Raw genomic sequence first — 16042 nt, forward strand, 5'->3', positions numbered from 1 at the left:
TATTTTACACTAGATGAATTCATTAACCTAACACATCAGAAACACAATTAATTTGAATTAAATGAGCCTGGTTTTCTAAGGGGTAAAGTTTTAATCTTTATTTAGATAATATGGGCATATTTTCTCTATCTGTATGGGGTTTTTTTGGTGGGTTGTGGGGGATTTTATTTTGGGGGTTTTCTTTTTTTGTTCACTTTGTTTTGGATTTCTTTGCTAATAAACAAGCAGGGTCGGAGAGTTACAAAATAAAACGTCTACTTTGTTTTTATTGCTCCCTCTGAAATACGCCTCGACAGCCTGGACAGCAGGCTGCTGCTGGTAACACTGTGCACGGGTAGGAGGAGACCTGGTCGGGGCTGGGAAGGAAAAAACGGCACCACGGTGGTCACAGCTTTCTCCCTTCAGGAGTTTTATGGAGCAGAAAATACAGAGCTTTTGCCAACTGCGCTCTCTATGACATCCGGACGTCCAGCGGGCACCGAGGTCATTTCTCATCTTTCTTGCCAACAGCCAAACCCCCAGGCGCCCGGGGAAAGAAAGAGTATGGGGAAAAAAAAAAAGGAACAAAGAAAACATGAAAAAATAAACCAAAACTATAGAAAATAATAAATAAAATTAAAATACCAAAAGAAAAAAATTTCAAAGTAACAAAAAAGTGGAAAAAAAATTTAAACAAAAAATTAAAATAAAAAACGAAAAGTAGTTTTAACAAGTAAATAAATAGCTAAAGAAAAAAAATAAAAATTAAAAAACTGAAGAAAAAGTCTTTGAAAAACCACAAAACGCAACATGAAAAACCACAACAAAAGAGCACAAAAATACAAAAATAACAAAAAATAAAATACAAAATTAAATAAACGCAGCTCTCACCTCCTGCCACTGCCTAAAAAAGCGCCATGGCTTTCCACAATTATGCAGCAATAAGGGAAACAAACCCAGTGCCCCCCACAACAGAAGGTTTTCTAGACAATTCCCACTTCTGCTTGGAAACAAATTCTATTTTAGTGGGAAGCTCATTTTGGACAAACATCCAAATGTGCCAAGGTAGGAAAGAACTAGCCCCTTGTGTCCAAGGAACAGCAGCTAGGCCTGGATTCAGGTTTTAATGGCATTTATGTAATTAAAAATGCAGTAAATTGAACTTTACAAAGAGACGAATCGTGGCAAATAAATACTTCAAAGTTTTCTTGGGAAATCACAGAATTTTGTGGAGATGGTGCTGGACAATTGCTGATTTACCAACATTAATTGGGTAAATTTCCTTAGAAATGTGCTCTACAAGGTACAAAAATTCCAATTAGGATGGAAAATTGGAATAAATAAATATTCCCTTACTAAAATCAGAGAGAAAATCAGAGTTATTCCTTCAATTAAAAGGAAGGAATAACATCCAAATCCAAGCCTGCCTGGAAAACAAGCTCAGGAATTTCTAACATTGAAAACTTTTGCAAGAGTCATGAAGTTGGTGAAAGTTCATGGAATGATGATTTAAAATCTGCTTCCTCTGCACTGATTTAAAGGGAAGTGGGAATTCAACAGGTCCAGTTACTCCCATCCAACCTTGGACTGGGATAAGGCCTTCCAGTGGCTTCACTTCCTACTGGCTCTCTCCTTTTCGCCAACTACCTGCAAGAGGAAAAGCAACAGGAATAAAGTCTCAAACAGGATGGCCTTGGTCCAGGCAGACTGAGGTGCAGCTCCCAGGGAGGGAGGCCAGGCTGTGCCTCGGGGAGCTCCGGGAATCTGGGATTGCCCGTGGGATTCAAGGGCTGGAAAAGCACACCCACCTGCCAGGTTCAGTGCTGGGACCGAGCAAGGCCGGGGCTCGGGGGCAGCAGTTAGAGCTGGGACTGCAGGAGAACACCCCAAACCCGGGTTAAACATCCGGCACGACACGCAGCACGCTCCGGGAGAAACTCGGGCGGGAGAAGCCCCGGGATGCTCCACGTTCCTTGCCCTTGGCAGCTGTGCCAGGGCCTCCCTCAGAATGCTGACCTCACCGTGCAGCTCCTACAAAACAGGAGAACTTATGGGAATCGCCCAGAATCCCTGGACTTCCAGTTATTAAGAACCACAGCTGCAGCGAAAGGTGTACAAACGCTACTGCAAACCAGCAGGGCTGAGGAGACGCAGGGATTTATTCCCGAGGGGACACAAGGATCCCTCAGCCAGCCAGGATTTCTCCCAGGCTCTTCCCACTGCTCTCTAAGGACACAAACAGCAGTTTTTCCCTCGAGTTCCCCTTTCCATCAATGCCAAGACTCGTGTTCTCCTCCAACCCCAGGTTCAGGAAGGAAAGTAGGAATATTATCGCTGCACAGACTGTCCAGGAGGGTGTGACTGAGGCAGCAGCACCAGCTCCCACTCCACTGCTGCTCTGGATTCCTGAGCAGCTCCTTTCCATCCTGCCCTTCCCAGCACCATTCCCTGGGTGCCATGTCCACAGACACCTTCTCCATGCCGCTTAAAACCCACAGACACCAACAGAAAGGAGATCAAAAATCAATTCACATGTTGCTAGTCAGAGAGAATGGGAGAGGCCTAAAAATCTGCATTTATTTTAGAACACTAGAGCAATTTCTTCATGACCCTGACTATCAGTGATGGGCAGATAAACACCTTCTTTAACTTACTACCTGCAAAAACATCAAGTTTCAAGTTTAGTAAAGATAAAATTTTGCTGCAAAAATAAAAGAGGTGGGATGTTGGTGTTAGTGCTTTAACCTTCGGACATTAGCGGCTATTTGTAAAACAAATTCATTATTGAAGCAGCTAACTTGAAAATAAGGGGTTTTTACAATAAAGTTGACCAAAAAAAGAGTCTCAAAATTAAGATATAGGCTGCACAAATATTTAAGAAAAAAAAAGTTGTCTTTCGTGCGTATAACCTGCCAGTCTCTCATGTTTTCAGTCCTTACCATTTATTTTTACCAAGGTGATGATTAAAACCTTGTCAAAAGCTCAAAAAAAAAAATTCCAGGACAAGGCAGGTGTTTTCCCAAGTACCCTCAGTGTGGAGCTGTGTCAGCCACAAGTGTTTGCTCCCGCAGCCCAGCCCGGAGCAGGCTCCAGCTGCTGCCCAGGGGGGTTACCAAGGGACTCACCTGTTTGAAGCTGTAAACGCAGGTGGCCTGCACTGGAGTGCCAATAAATGTGAAATGTGTGACTCTCACCTTGAATAGCGATCGATCTTCTCAGGGGAGCCCCTCACCCAGGATGGGGGGCTCTGCCACGGATTTCATCTCTCCGCATCTGAAACAAAGTCAGGACAACAGTCAGAGTGCTGCAGGATACCTTGACAGCTCCACACATCTTGTGGCAATCTAGGAATACCCTCTACAGTCTAACCACACCCCACATCACAAATTTCAAGCCCCCAGGACTATTACCCTCGTACCCCTACACCCAGACTGAGCAGCAAGGCAGAGCAGCTCCGGGCCAAACACACACCAACACCCGTGACACAGCACAGGACAAACGAGGGGACGCAACAGGGACAGAAAACTCTGGCAAGAAGAATGACCCTGAGGGTCCAGAGAACTCGGAATGAGATGACCGAGGTGAGACGGAAGGTGAGCTGGCCAGGCTCAGAGAACCCTGCAGGAACAAGATGCCATCGGGATGACTTATCCCAAGAAACGCAGAGATGGATGCCCGAGAATCCTACGGTCAGAATCCTCCACCTGTCTTTGCATTCTCACAAGACCTAACCCGCCGGAATGGATCAGGGCGGTGCACGGCTGTCAGTACAGCTCAGAACAAGACCTGAAAAGGCATCGGACTGGATGCTTGTGAAGAGAGATGGATTCTGATGAGTGTCCGAGCAGCTGAGACAAAGGCACCTGGCTGAGGAGCACAGAGATCAGAAATGCTAAGACTGATGCCAGGGGTTTTGACAGGCCCCTGAAAGGACTAAAGGAAAAGACAAGACACCAAACAGACAGAGTGCACAACAGACAAGTGACACAACACACACCAGGACTGCTCTGCCCTGCACACCTCAGCACTGACATGAAAAATGAGACTTTCCCTTCATGTAGCCTAAGGGGTCACATCTTGGTGCCCCCAACTCCAAATCTGACTTAAAAAACCCCTCCCGGTGATCCCTGCCCTGGCATCCTGCTTTCATCCCCTCTGTGAGCCACAGCCCTCCACTTATCTCTCAGGCATCCAGGGAGGCAAATCCCTGCCAGGTCCAAAGAAGGCCGCCTCTGCCTCAGGAAAATTCCTGCTGTCGCCGGGCTGTTGTCTCTTAGTCAGCTACAACAAAAAAACCCAAACATGAATGCGTGATCTTAGCAGCCCATCACCCAAAACCCGACAATTCTGCTACTCACTGTCTCCTAAGCTTGCCTGTGTCCTCGGCCCCGCGCTTCAGCTGCGCTCAGAGGCCAACGCCGGCGTCGCAGGGTCTGCCTGGGTAAAGAGCAGACAAGGTGACGTGGCAGCGCTGGAAATTGAGGGGACCCTCCCTCCTCCTCCTTCTCCTCCCTGACTCACCTCAACTCCTCGGCCGTTATCCAAGCCTACCTGGATGGGGCCTTCCCGAGGAGAAGATCAAGGCTCCATCACAGACTCCTGGAATGCTCCCGGAGGGCTCACGGGTGAGGTGACGCGGGTCTGTCGTCCCGTTGGTGAGAGGGGAGCTCGGCCTCCTGCAAGTGGACTCCCTAAAACACACAAGAACGGAGGCTTAGAGTTGCACCAGCGAGTGAGGCTTGAACAATAGCAACGGCTTCTGTCCACGAGTCACTGCTCACCTCGCCCACGTCAGCTTGACTGCTGAGATCCGGCTTTACCACCTAAAAATAAAGACAAAGAACAGAGCTGTAACACAGCCATCATTTACACCTCCCCTGCAAACAGAAACAGGGACTGACCTTCTCAGGGGAGCCCCCTCACCCAGGATGGGGGGCTCTGCCACAGATTTCATCTCTCTGCATCTGAAACAGAGTTTGGACAAAAGTCAGAGTGCTGCAGGATACCTTGACAGCTCCAGACATCTTGTGGCAATCTAGGAATACCCTCTACAGTCTAACCACACCCCACATCACAAATTTCAAGCCCCCAGGACTATTACCCTCGTACCCCTACACCCAGACTGAGCAGCAAGGCAGAGCAGCTCCGGGCCAAACACACACCAACACCCGTGACACAGCACAGGACAAACGAGGGGACACAACAGGGACAGAAAACGCTGGGCAAGAAGAATGACCCTGAGGGTCCAGAGAACTCGGAATGAGATGACCGAGGTAAGATGGAAGGTGAGCTGGCCAGGCTCAGAGAACCCTGCAGGAACAAGATGCCATCGGGATGACTTATCCCAAGAGACGCAGAGATGGATGCCCGAGAATCCTACGGTCAGAATCCTCCACCTGTCTTTGCATTCTCACAAGACCTAACCCGCCGGAATGGATCAGGGCGGTGCACGGCTGTCAATACAGCTCAGAACAAGACCTGAAAAGGCATCGGACTGGATGCTTGTGAAGAGAGATGGATTCTGATGAGTGTCCGAGCAGCTGAGACAAAGGCACCTGGCTGAGGAGCACAGAGATCAGAAATGCTAAGACTGATGCCAGGGGTTTGGACAGGCCCCTGAAAGGACTAAAGGAAAAGACAAGACACCAAACAGACAGAGTGCACAACAGACAAGTGACACAACACACACCAGGACTGCTCTGCCCTGCACACCTCAGCACTGACATGAAAAATGAGACTTTCCCTTCATGTAGCCTAAGGGGTCACATCTGGGACATCCCCATCTCCAAACCCGACTCGAAAAATCCCTCCCAGTGATCCCTGCCCTGGTACCCCACTTTCATCCCCTCCCTAGTTCCGAGCCCTCCACTTATCTCTCAGATGTCTGGGGAGGTGAATCCACGCTGGGCCCCAAAGAAGGCCGCCTATGCCTCTGGGAAATTCCTCCTGTCACTGGGCTGCTGTCTCCTAGTCAGCTACAATAAAGAAAACCAAATATCAAAGCATAATCTTAGCTGCACATCAGCCAAAACCCAGCAGCTCTGCTACTCACCGTCTCTTAAGCAGGACCGGGCCCTCGGGCCCCGTGCGTGCTTCAGCTGAGCTCGGAGGCCGACGCTCGCAGCGCCAAAGCCTTAGAGGCGTTACTGGCACCGAGCCCACCCACCGTGGCCTCCATTAGGGCTGTGAGCATCCCCGGTTAGAGCAGGACAGGAACGCAGGGTGGACATCCCCGGTGAACCTCAACCCTGTGGACTCTGCCCCACCACTGTCACTTCCTGCCTGGCCCTAGCTTAGGGCTACTGCCTGCACCTCTCAGGACTTCTGGCCTTGTCTTGCGTTAGGATTGCTGCCGGCACCTGCTCTCAGGGAAACGGTGTTGGCAGCAGCGCTGTGAGGGCCGGGATGCCTGTACTCTGACTTGTATCCTAGGCTGTACCCCTGATTTTCACTGTGTGTTCTCTAGTCCTTGAGTCCTTTACCTCAGCCTCTGTGTGTATCACTGTAACCTCCCCCCTTCTGAACCCTGCTTCTTCAGAGCCCTAGACCTTGCAGCCGGGGACGCTCTGCACCGTTAGGGTCCCAAGAGCTGTCCCGCACGCAGGACAGGTACATCCACAGTTGTTCCCTGCCTACCCTAAGAAACGTGGCCCTGAGACAGGGCAGAGGCTGACAGAGCCGAACTCTTTGCGGTGGCAAAAGGCACGAAGCCTTACCAACCGCCGCCTCGAGAGGGAATCAGGAGCACTTCCACCGGCTGCGGAGAGACAGGGAATCCCAGGGTGGGTGGGGCGGGAAACCCCCGTTATCCCCAGCCCTGTTGGATCCTGCTCCCCACTATCGCTTCCTGCCTGGCCCTAGCCTGACAGTGTCTGCACAGGTCAGAGCTTCTGGTGTGTTCCTGCACTAGGGCTGCTGCCTGCACCTGCTCTCAGGGGAAGTGTGCTGGTAGCAGTGCTGTGAGGGCCGCTACACCTGTACTCTGACTTGTATCCTAGCCTGCTCCCCTGAGTTTCACCGTGTGTCCTCTAGTCCTCGAGTCCTTTACCTCAGCCTCTGTGTGTGTGGCTACACCTCCCCCCTTCTAAACCCAACTTCTTTAGAGCCCTGCACCTCGCAGCCAGGCCTTCTGGCATTGTCCTGCATAAGGGCTCCTGCCTGTACCTGCACTCAGGGAAACGGGCATGTCTTTAGGGCTACTCCTTCGGGTCTGGGGTAGGGGTGGGGTCGGGCTGGTACACCTGTACTCTCAATTGGCACATCTTGGACATCCCTATCTCCACACCTGACTCAAAAACCCCTCCTGACAAGTCCTGACCCAGCACTCCACTTTCATCCCCTCTGTGGCTCTGAACCCTCCACTTATCTCTTGGACGTCTGGGGATGAGAATCCACGCCGGGTGCCACAGAATGCCGCCTCGCTCTCTGGGAATTTCCTGCTGTCACCGGGCTGCTGTCTCTTATTCGGCTACAAGAAATAAAACAAACATCGATGTATGATCTCAGCAGATCTGTTGGCCAATCGGTCAGGGCGTAAGACAAGTAGACCACCTAAAACACACAAACAATAACATATGCTGAAGAGTTACATCAGAAACACCACCACACTTAACTGCATAAATATATAAATTTTCAAACAGACAACCCCAAAAAAATTCCAGCAAAAAAAGCCAACTCTTATCACCCCCAGTCAAACTACTGAATATAATAAAAACAACACCATGTCCAAACCCCTTAATAATACTCCAGAACATATACTCAGAGCCCCCCCAAAGTTAAAGACTTCCCCCTAGCCAAATAAAAAGGAAAAAGCCCATGTCTTGCAACCCATATTAATTCATTAACTTAAAACTTTAAAAATAAACGTTAAAGTTTAAACCTTTAGACAACACTAGCACACCATAGACGCCAATCCCATCACTACATGCCAAACCAAAACTTATTTCAACCTTTTGTGCTGCTGCTGCTGCTCGGCACAAAGGTTTGTCCCTCAGCACCTCCTGAAGTAATGTTCCATGCCCAAGGCCTCCCCCAGCCCCTGTGAGATGAACTCACCATCCTTCCATGAGCCTCACCTGGGAGCCCAGCATAAACCCCTCTCCTCCCGCAGCTCCGTGCCAAACTCAGCTCGGGCTCCCCTCTTAAAGCAGTGCTGGCAGGACCCGCCCCCTCGTTATCCTTTACAGCTTCCACCTGTCCCCTCATCAGTGTGACAGCTCTCACCTGGGGCTGCTCTGTCCCCTCAATCATCCTGTGACAGCTCTCACCTGCAGCTGCTGCCAGTCCCAGCTGCTCATTTCCTGGACATTGCACTGTGTGCACTGACACGCTGGGGCACCGGGCTTTCCTTGCTGTTAATAAGGATCCCTCTGCTCCTGCACGTGCCCAAGGCTGAAACTGGGATTCCACCTCCTAAATTCCGTTTGTGTGAGGTTCACAATTCCTAAGGAAATTTCCCAGCAATCGTTACCCTTCATTTACATTTTCTCCTTTGGAATCATCACTACCTTGTCTTTCTGTGCAAGGGTTCCAAACGTTCATTGGGAGTTCAGTAGCCGGGTTGGCTTGTTTATAACTTAGCTGACAATCCCAGGCTAAATCCAAACACCCAGAGATACAGGGAAATATGGAGACAGTTTATAAATATTGCCCACCTCTGACCCTGAATTCTTCATCGCACATCCTCGGAGCAGATTTACTCCATCCTTTCATCCCAGCAGCACCCCTCCAGCACAACTCTCACTTCTCACACATGTTTCTTCCCACAAACCAAACAGAAATCTACTACAGGGCGAGGCGGGGAGGGGCGAGGCCGGTCTCGGGGCAGAGCCCCCGGGCCCTCAGGGCGGGCCGGGGGGACCGGAGCAGAGCCCGGGCCGGGTTGGAGCCGGAGCCGGTCTGAGGGCGGAGGCCCCGGGCCCTCAGCGCGGGCCGGGGGGCGGGGGCGGTTCCCGGGGCCCGCTGTCCAATCAGCACTGCCGATGCCTCAGCGAGCCCGCCAATCGCGGGGATTCAAAAGGGTGGCGGAAGTAGCTGCTGCTCTATGGGCTCGGTGTGGAACGCCCCGGTGGGGTCCCGGCGCCGTGCACTTGGGACCCGCCCCGCGCCCCTGAAGCCGCGCCCCCGGTACTGCCCGGCCCCGGCTGCCTCCGGGCCCCGCCTCACAGAGCCCCGGCTCCGCCCCGGCTCCGCCCCGAGCCCGCCCCGGCTCCGCCTCGGCTCCGCCCCGAGCCCGCCCCGGCTCCGCCCCGAGCCCGCCCCGGCTCCGCCCCGAGCCCGCCCCGGCGCCCCGCGCTGCCCGGGATGGGGGCGGGACCATCGCCCGCGGCCCCGCCCCGCCCCTCACAGCTGAGCCGAGCCGAGGTTGCTCGCGGCCCTGCGCGGAGCCAGGCGGGGCCGGGAATGGGACCGGCCGTTCTGGTTCGGGTCCTGTCAGTGTCGGCTGCGGCTCCCGAGCGGTGCGGCCTCCCCCGGCGGGCGGGCTATGGGTCTCGGGGCCGGAGGACCAGGGGGGCGTTGCGATCGGGATCGGGACCGGGATCGCTGCGGGCGGCAGGAGCCGCTCCTGCTCCGCCTGCAGCCGGAGCTGCGCTGGGGTCCTGGCGGGGCTCTGGGCACGGGAGGACGGCGGCGGCGATTTCCTCTGATAACCTCTGATATCGACCCCCCACAGCATCATTGATCCCCACCCGAGTGTCACTGACCCCCCCCAATGTCATTGATGCCCCCCCAATATTCCACTGATCTTCCCTCAGCGTCGCTGACCCCCCCAAAATTCCAGTGATCCCCCCCACTTGATCCCGCCCTTTTTCTCCCCTCACGTTTCCCGCCCTTTTTCGTGGGGAACGATCCCTGAGGGGTCCTGTGGAGGGATTCTGGAGGTCCGAGGGGTGAATTTGGGGTTTGGAGGGAGGTTTTGGGGGGTCCCAGGGATGGATTTTGGGGTTTTTGGGGGTCCAAGGGATGGATTGGAGGGTCCCGGGGTAGATCTGGGGTCCTGGGGAGGTTTTGGGGGGTCCCAGGGGTGGATTTGGGGTTCATGGGGAGGGGTTTGGGGGTTTTATGGCGCCTCAGGGGTGAATTTGGGGTCCGGGGAGAGGTTTTGGGGGTTTTTCGGGGTCCCAGGGGTGAATTTGGGGTCTGGGGAGGGGTTTTTGGGGGTCCCTCACCTGCAGGGCGTCGCGGGGGTGGCAGGGGGAGGGGGGCAGCGGGGGGGGCCCAGCGCCCACCCCCCCTTGGGCTTCAGGAGGGCGTCGATGAGACCGAAACAGCTCGGGGGGGGGGTCAAAAACGGGGGGGGTCACAGGCTGGAACCCCCCAGTGCCCCCCAAACCACCCCCAGGGCCCCCCCCGACCTCCAGGAGCCCCCAAAACCCTCCTCAGGTTCCTTTGATGCCTCAAATGGGCCGCCCAAACCTCCCGAAGATCCCCCAAAAACACCCAAAGCAGCCCCCAGGACTCCCCCCAGACCCCCCACAACCCCCCAAACCCCTCCAGGACAACTCGGGACCCCCCCAAATCCGCTCCCCCGTCCCCCTGAGGCCTCGTTTGACCCGCTCCACGTTGCGGACAGGCAGCAGCTGATCAAGCCACAAGCACCAACACCTGCGGGACTGGGATGGACTGGGAGCACTGGGAGGGTGATCAGAGAGAACTGGGATGGACGGGGAGTGGACTGGGATGAACTGGCAGGTGTGTGGGGGTCCGTGGTGGGCACACGGTGCCTAACTGGTCTATACTGGGATGGGTCTAATGGCCCCAGGGGAGGGGGTGTGGCCACACTGGTCCAGACTGGGAGGGGTGTCACCATGGCGCCGGAGGCGGAGTCGAGGATTCGGGCGAGGCAGGGACACCTAGGGGACAGCCAGGGCACTCCCAGGGACACCTAGGGGACACCAGGGCACCCCTGGGTACACCTAGGGGACAGGGAGGGCACTTTTGGGGACAGCCAGGGCCCCCCAGGGACAGCCAGGGCACCCCCAGGGACACCTAGGGGACAGCCAGGGCACTCCCAGGGACACCTAGGGGACAGCGAGGGTACCCCTGGGTACACCTAGGGGACAGCGAGGGCACTTCTGGGGACAGCCAGGGCCCCCCCAGGGACAGCCAGGGCACCCCCAGGGACACCTAGGGGACAGCCAGGGAACCCCCAGGGACACCTAAGGGACAGCCAGGGCACCCCCAGGGACACCTAGGGGACAGCCAGGGCACCCCCAGGGACACCTAGGGGACAGCCAGGGCACCCCAGGGACAGCCAGGGCACCCCCAGGGACACCCAGGGCCCCCCAGGGACACCTAGGGGACAGCCAGGGAACCCCCAGGGATACCTAGGGGACAGCCAAGGCACCCCCAGGGACACCTAGGGGACAGCCAGGGCACCCCAGGGACAGTCAGGGCACCCCCAGGGACACCCAGGGCCCCCCAGGGACACCTAGGGGACAGCCAGGGAACCTCCAGGGACACCTAAAGGACAGCCAAGGCACTCCCAGGGACACGTAGGGGACAGCCAGGGCACCCCCAGGGACACCTAGGGGACAGCCAGGGAACCCCCAGGGACACCTAAGGGACAGCCAGGGCACCCCAGGGAGAGCCAGGGCCCCCACAGGGACACCTAGGGGACAGCCAGGGCACTCCCAGGGACACCTAGGGGACAGCCAGGGACAGCCAGGGAACCCCCAGGGACACCTAGGGGACAGCCAGGGCACCCCAGGGACAGCCAGGGCACTCCCAGGGACAGCCAGGGCACCCCCAGGGACAGCCACGGGACAGCCAGGGAACCCCCAGAAACACCTAGGGGACAGCCAGGGCACCCCTGGGTACACCTAGGGGACAGCGAGGGCACTTTTGGGGACAGCCAGGGCCGCCCCAGGGACAGCCAGGGCACCCCCAGGGACACCTAGGGGACAGCCAGGGCACCCCCAGGGACACCTAGGGGACAGCCAGGGAACCCCCAGGGACACCTAAGGGACAGCCAGGGCACCCCCAGGGACGCTTAGGGGACAGTCAGGGCACCCCAAGGATAGCCAGGGAACCCCCAGGGACACCTAGGGGACAGCCAGGGCACCCCAGGGACACCCAGGGCCCCCCAGGGACACCTAGGGGACAGCCAGGGAACCCCCAGGGACACCTAAGGGACAGCCAGGGCACCCCAGGGAGAGCCAGGGCCCCCACAGGGACACCTAGGGGACAGCCCGGGGACCCCAAGGTGCACCTAGGGGACGGCAAGGGCACCCCAAGGGACAGCCGTGGCACCCCAAGGGACAGCTAGGGGACAGCCAGTGCACCCCTGGGGACACCTAGGAGACAGGGAGGGCACTTTCGGGGACAGCCAGGACACCCCCAGGGACAGCCAGGGGACAGCCAGGGAACCCCCAGGGACACCTAGGAGACAGCCAGGGCACCCCAGGGACAGCCAGGGCACCCCCAGGGACACCCAGGGCGCCCCAGGGACACCTAGGGGACAGCCAGGGAACTTCCAGGGACACCTAAAGGACAGCCAAGGCACCCCCAGGGACACCTAAGGGACAGCCAGGGCACCCCAGGGAGAGCCAGGGCCCCCACAGGGACACTTAGGGGACAGCCAGGGCCCCCAAGGTACACCTAGGGGACAGCCAGGGTACCCCCAGGGGTTGTTGGGGCCCCCCCCGCTCCAAACCCAGCACGGCCGCCTGCGTTGCGGCCCCCCAAAAACCCATGGCCGCCCCCCGAGCTGATATCGACCCCCCCACAGCATCATTGATCCCCACCCGAGTGTCACTGACCCCCCCCAATGTCATTGATGCCCCCCCAGTATTCCATTGATCCTTCCTCAGCGTCGCTGACCCCCCCAAAATTCCATTGATCCCCCCCACTTGATCCCGCCCTTTTTCTCCCCTCACGTTTCCCGCCCTTTTTCTCCCCTCACGTTTCCCGCCCTTTTTCGTGGGGAACGATCCCTGAGGGGTCCTGTGGAGGGATTCTGGAGGTCCGAGGGGTGAATTTGGGGTTTGGAGGGAGGTTTTGGGGGGTCCCAGGGATGGATTTTGGGGTTTTTGGGGGTCCAAGGGATGGATTCGAGGGTCCCGGGGTAGATCTGGGGTCCTGGGGAGGTTTTGGGGGGTCCCAGGGATGGATTTGGGGTTCATGGGGAGGGGTTTGGGGGTTTTATGGCGCCTCAGGGGTGAATTTGGGGTCCGGGGAGAGGTTTTGGGGGTTTTTTGGGGTCCCAGGGGTGAATCTGGGGTCTGGAGAGGGGTTTTTGGCGGTCCCTCACCTGCAGGGCGTCGCGGGGGTGGCAGGGGGAGGGGGCAGCGGGGGGGGCCCAGCGCCCACCCCCCCTTGGGCTTCAGGAGGGCGTCGATGAGACCGAAACAGCTCGGGGGGGGGGGTCAAAAACGGGGGGGGTCACAGGCTGGAACCCCCCAGTGCCCCCCAAACCACCCCCAGGGCCCCCCCCGACCTCCAGGAGCCCCCAAAACCCTCCTCAGGTTCCTTTGATGCCTCAAATGGGCCGCCCAAACCTCCCGAAGATCCCCCAAAAACACCCAAAGCAGCCCCCAGGACTCCCCCCAGACCCCCCACAACCCCCCAAACCCCTCCAGGACAACTCGGGACCCCCCCAAATCCGCTCCCCCGTCCCCCTGAGGCCTCGTTTGACCCGCTCCACGTTGCGGACAGGCAGCAGCTGATCAAGCCACAAGCACCAACACCTGCGGGACTGGGATGGACTGGGAGCACTGGGAGGGTGATCAGAGAGAACTGGGATGGACGGGGAGTGGACTGGGATGAACTGGCAGGTGTGTGGGGGTCCGTGGTGGGCACACGGTGCCTAACTGGTCTATACTGGGATGGGTCTAATGGCCCCAGGGGAGGGGGTGTGGCCACACTGGTCCAGACTGGGAGGGGTGTCACCATGGCGCCGGAGGCGGAGTCGAGGATTCGGGCGAGGCAGGGACACCTAGGGGACAGCCAGGGCACTCCCAGGGACACCTAGGGGACACCAGGGCACCCCTGGGTACACCTAGGGGACAGGGAGGGCACTTTTGGGGACAGCCAGGGCCCCCCAGGGACAGCCAGGGCACCCCCAGGGACACCTAGGGGACAGCCAGGGCACTCCCAGGGACACCTAGGGGACAGCGAGGGTACCCCTGGGTACACCTAGGGGACAGCGAGGGCACTTCTGGGGACAGCCAGGGCCCCCCCAGGGACAGCCAGGGCACCCCCAGGGACACCTAGGGGACAGCCAGGGAACCCCCAGGGACACCTAAGGGACAGCCAGGGCACCCCCAGGGACACCTAGGGGACAGCCAGGGCACCCCCAGGGACACCTAGGGGACAGCCAGGGCACCCCAGGGACAGCCAGGGCACCCCCAGGGACACCCAGGGCCCCCCAGGGACACCTAGGGGACAGCCAGGGAACCCCCAGGGATACCTAGGGGACAGCCAAGGCACCCCCAGGGACACCTAGGGGACAGCCAGGGCACCCCAGGGACAGTCAGGGCACCCCCAGGGACACCCAGGGCCCCCCAGGGACACCTAGGGGACAGCCAGGGAACCTCCAGGGACACCTAAAGGACAGCCAAGGCACTCCCAGGGACACGTAGGGGACAGCCAGGGCACCCCCAGGGACACCTAGGGGACAGCCAGGGAACCCCCAGGGACACCTAAGGGACAGCCAGGGCACCCCAGGGAGAGCCAGGGCCCCCACAGGGACACCTAGGGGACAGCCAGGGCACTCCCAGGGACACCTAGGGGACAGCCAGGGACAGCCAGGGAACCCCCAGGGACACCTAGGGGACAGCCAGGGCACCCCAGGGACAGCCAGGGCACTCCCAGGGACAGCCAGGGCACCCCCAGGGACAGCCACGGGACAGCCAGGGAACCCCCAGAAACACCTAGGGGACAGCCAGGGCACCCCTGGGTACACCTAGGGGACAGCGAGGGCACTTTTGGGGACAGCCAGGGCCGCCCCAGGGACAGCCAGGGCACCCCCAGGGACACCTAGGGGACAGCCAGGGCACCCCCAGGGACACCTAGGGGACAGCCAGGGAACCCCCAGGGACACCTAAGGGACAGCCAGGGCACCCCCAGGGACGCTTAGGGGACAGTCAGGGCACCCCAAGGATAGCCAGGGAACCCCCAGGGACACCTAGGGGACAGCCAGGGCACCCCAGGGACACCCAGGGCCCCCCAGGGACACCTAGGGGACAGCCAGGGAACCCCCAGGGACACCTAAGGGACAGCCAGGGCACCCCAGGGAGAGCCAGGGCCCCCACAGGGACACCTAGGGGACAGCCCGGGGACCCCAAGGTGCACCTAGGGGACGGCAAGGGCACCCCAAGGGACAGCCAGGGCACCCCCAGGGACACCTAGGGGACAGCCAGGGCACTCCCAGGGACACCTAGGGGACAGCGAGGGTACCCCTGGGTACACCTAGGGGACAGCGAGGGCACTTCTGGGGACAGCCAGGGCCCCCCCAGGGACAGCCAGGGCACCCCCAGGGACACCTAGGGGACAGCCAGGGAACCCCCAGGGACACCTAAGGGACAGCCAGGGCACCCCCAGGGACACCTAGGGGACAGCCAGGGCACCCCCAGGGACACCTAGGGGACAGCCAGGGCACCCCCAGGGACACCTAGGGGACAGCCAGGGCACCCCAGGGACAGCCAGGGCACCCCCAGGGACACCCAGGGCCCCCCAGGGACACCTAGGGGACAGCCAGGGAACCCCCAGGGATACCTAGGGGACAGCCAAGGCACCCCCAGGGACACCTAGGGGACAGCCAGGGCACCCCAGGGACAGTCAGGGCACCCCCAGGGACACCCAGGGCCCCCCAGGGACACCTAGGGGACAGCCAGGGAACCTCCAGGGACACCTAAAGGACAGCCAAGGCACTCCCAGGGACACGTAGGGGACAGCCAGGGCACCCCCAGGGACACCTAGGGGACAGCCAGGGAACCCCCAGGGACACCTAAGGGACAGCCAGGGCACCCCAGGGAGAGCCAGGGCCCCCACAGGGACACCTAGGGGACAGCCAGGGCACTCCCAGGGACACCTAGGGGACAGCCAGGGACAGCCAGGGAAC

General features: G+C 58.5%; 1 long non-coding RNA gene across 1 annotated transcript; it reads right to left on the reverse strand.

The window, feature by feature from the left end:
- Positions 1-257: 257 nt before the first annotated feature.
- Positions 258-3521, reverse strand: LOC136288740 (uncharacterized). The gene is made up of 3 exons (XR_010720560.1): positions 3174-3521; positions 1788-2010; positions 258-1626 (listed from the first exon to the last, which is right to left on the reverse strand). It is a non-coding gene; the product is annotated as an uncharacterized lncRNA (long non-coding RNA).
- Positions 3522-16042: the final 12521 nt, after the last annotated feature.

The sequence above is a fragment of the Chamaea fasciata genome, unplaced genomic scaffold (genome assembly GCF_029207755.1).
Source record: "Chamaea fasciata isolate MVZ Bird 193981 ecotype frontalis unplaced genomic scaffold, bChaFas1.0.hap1 SCAF_4, whole genome shotgun sequence".
NCBI classification, from domain to species: domain Eukaryota; kingdom Metazoa; phylum Chordata; class Aves; order Passeriformes; family Sylviidae; genus Chamaea; species Chamaea fasciata.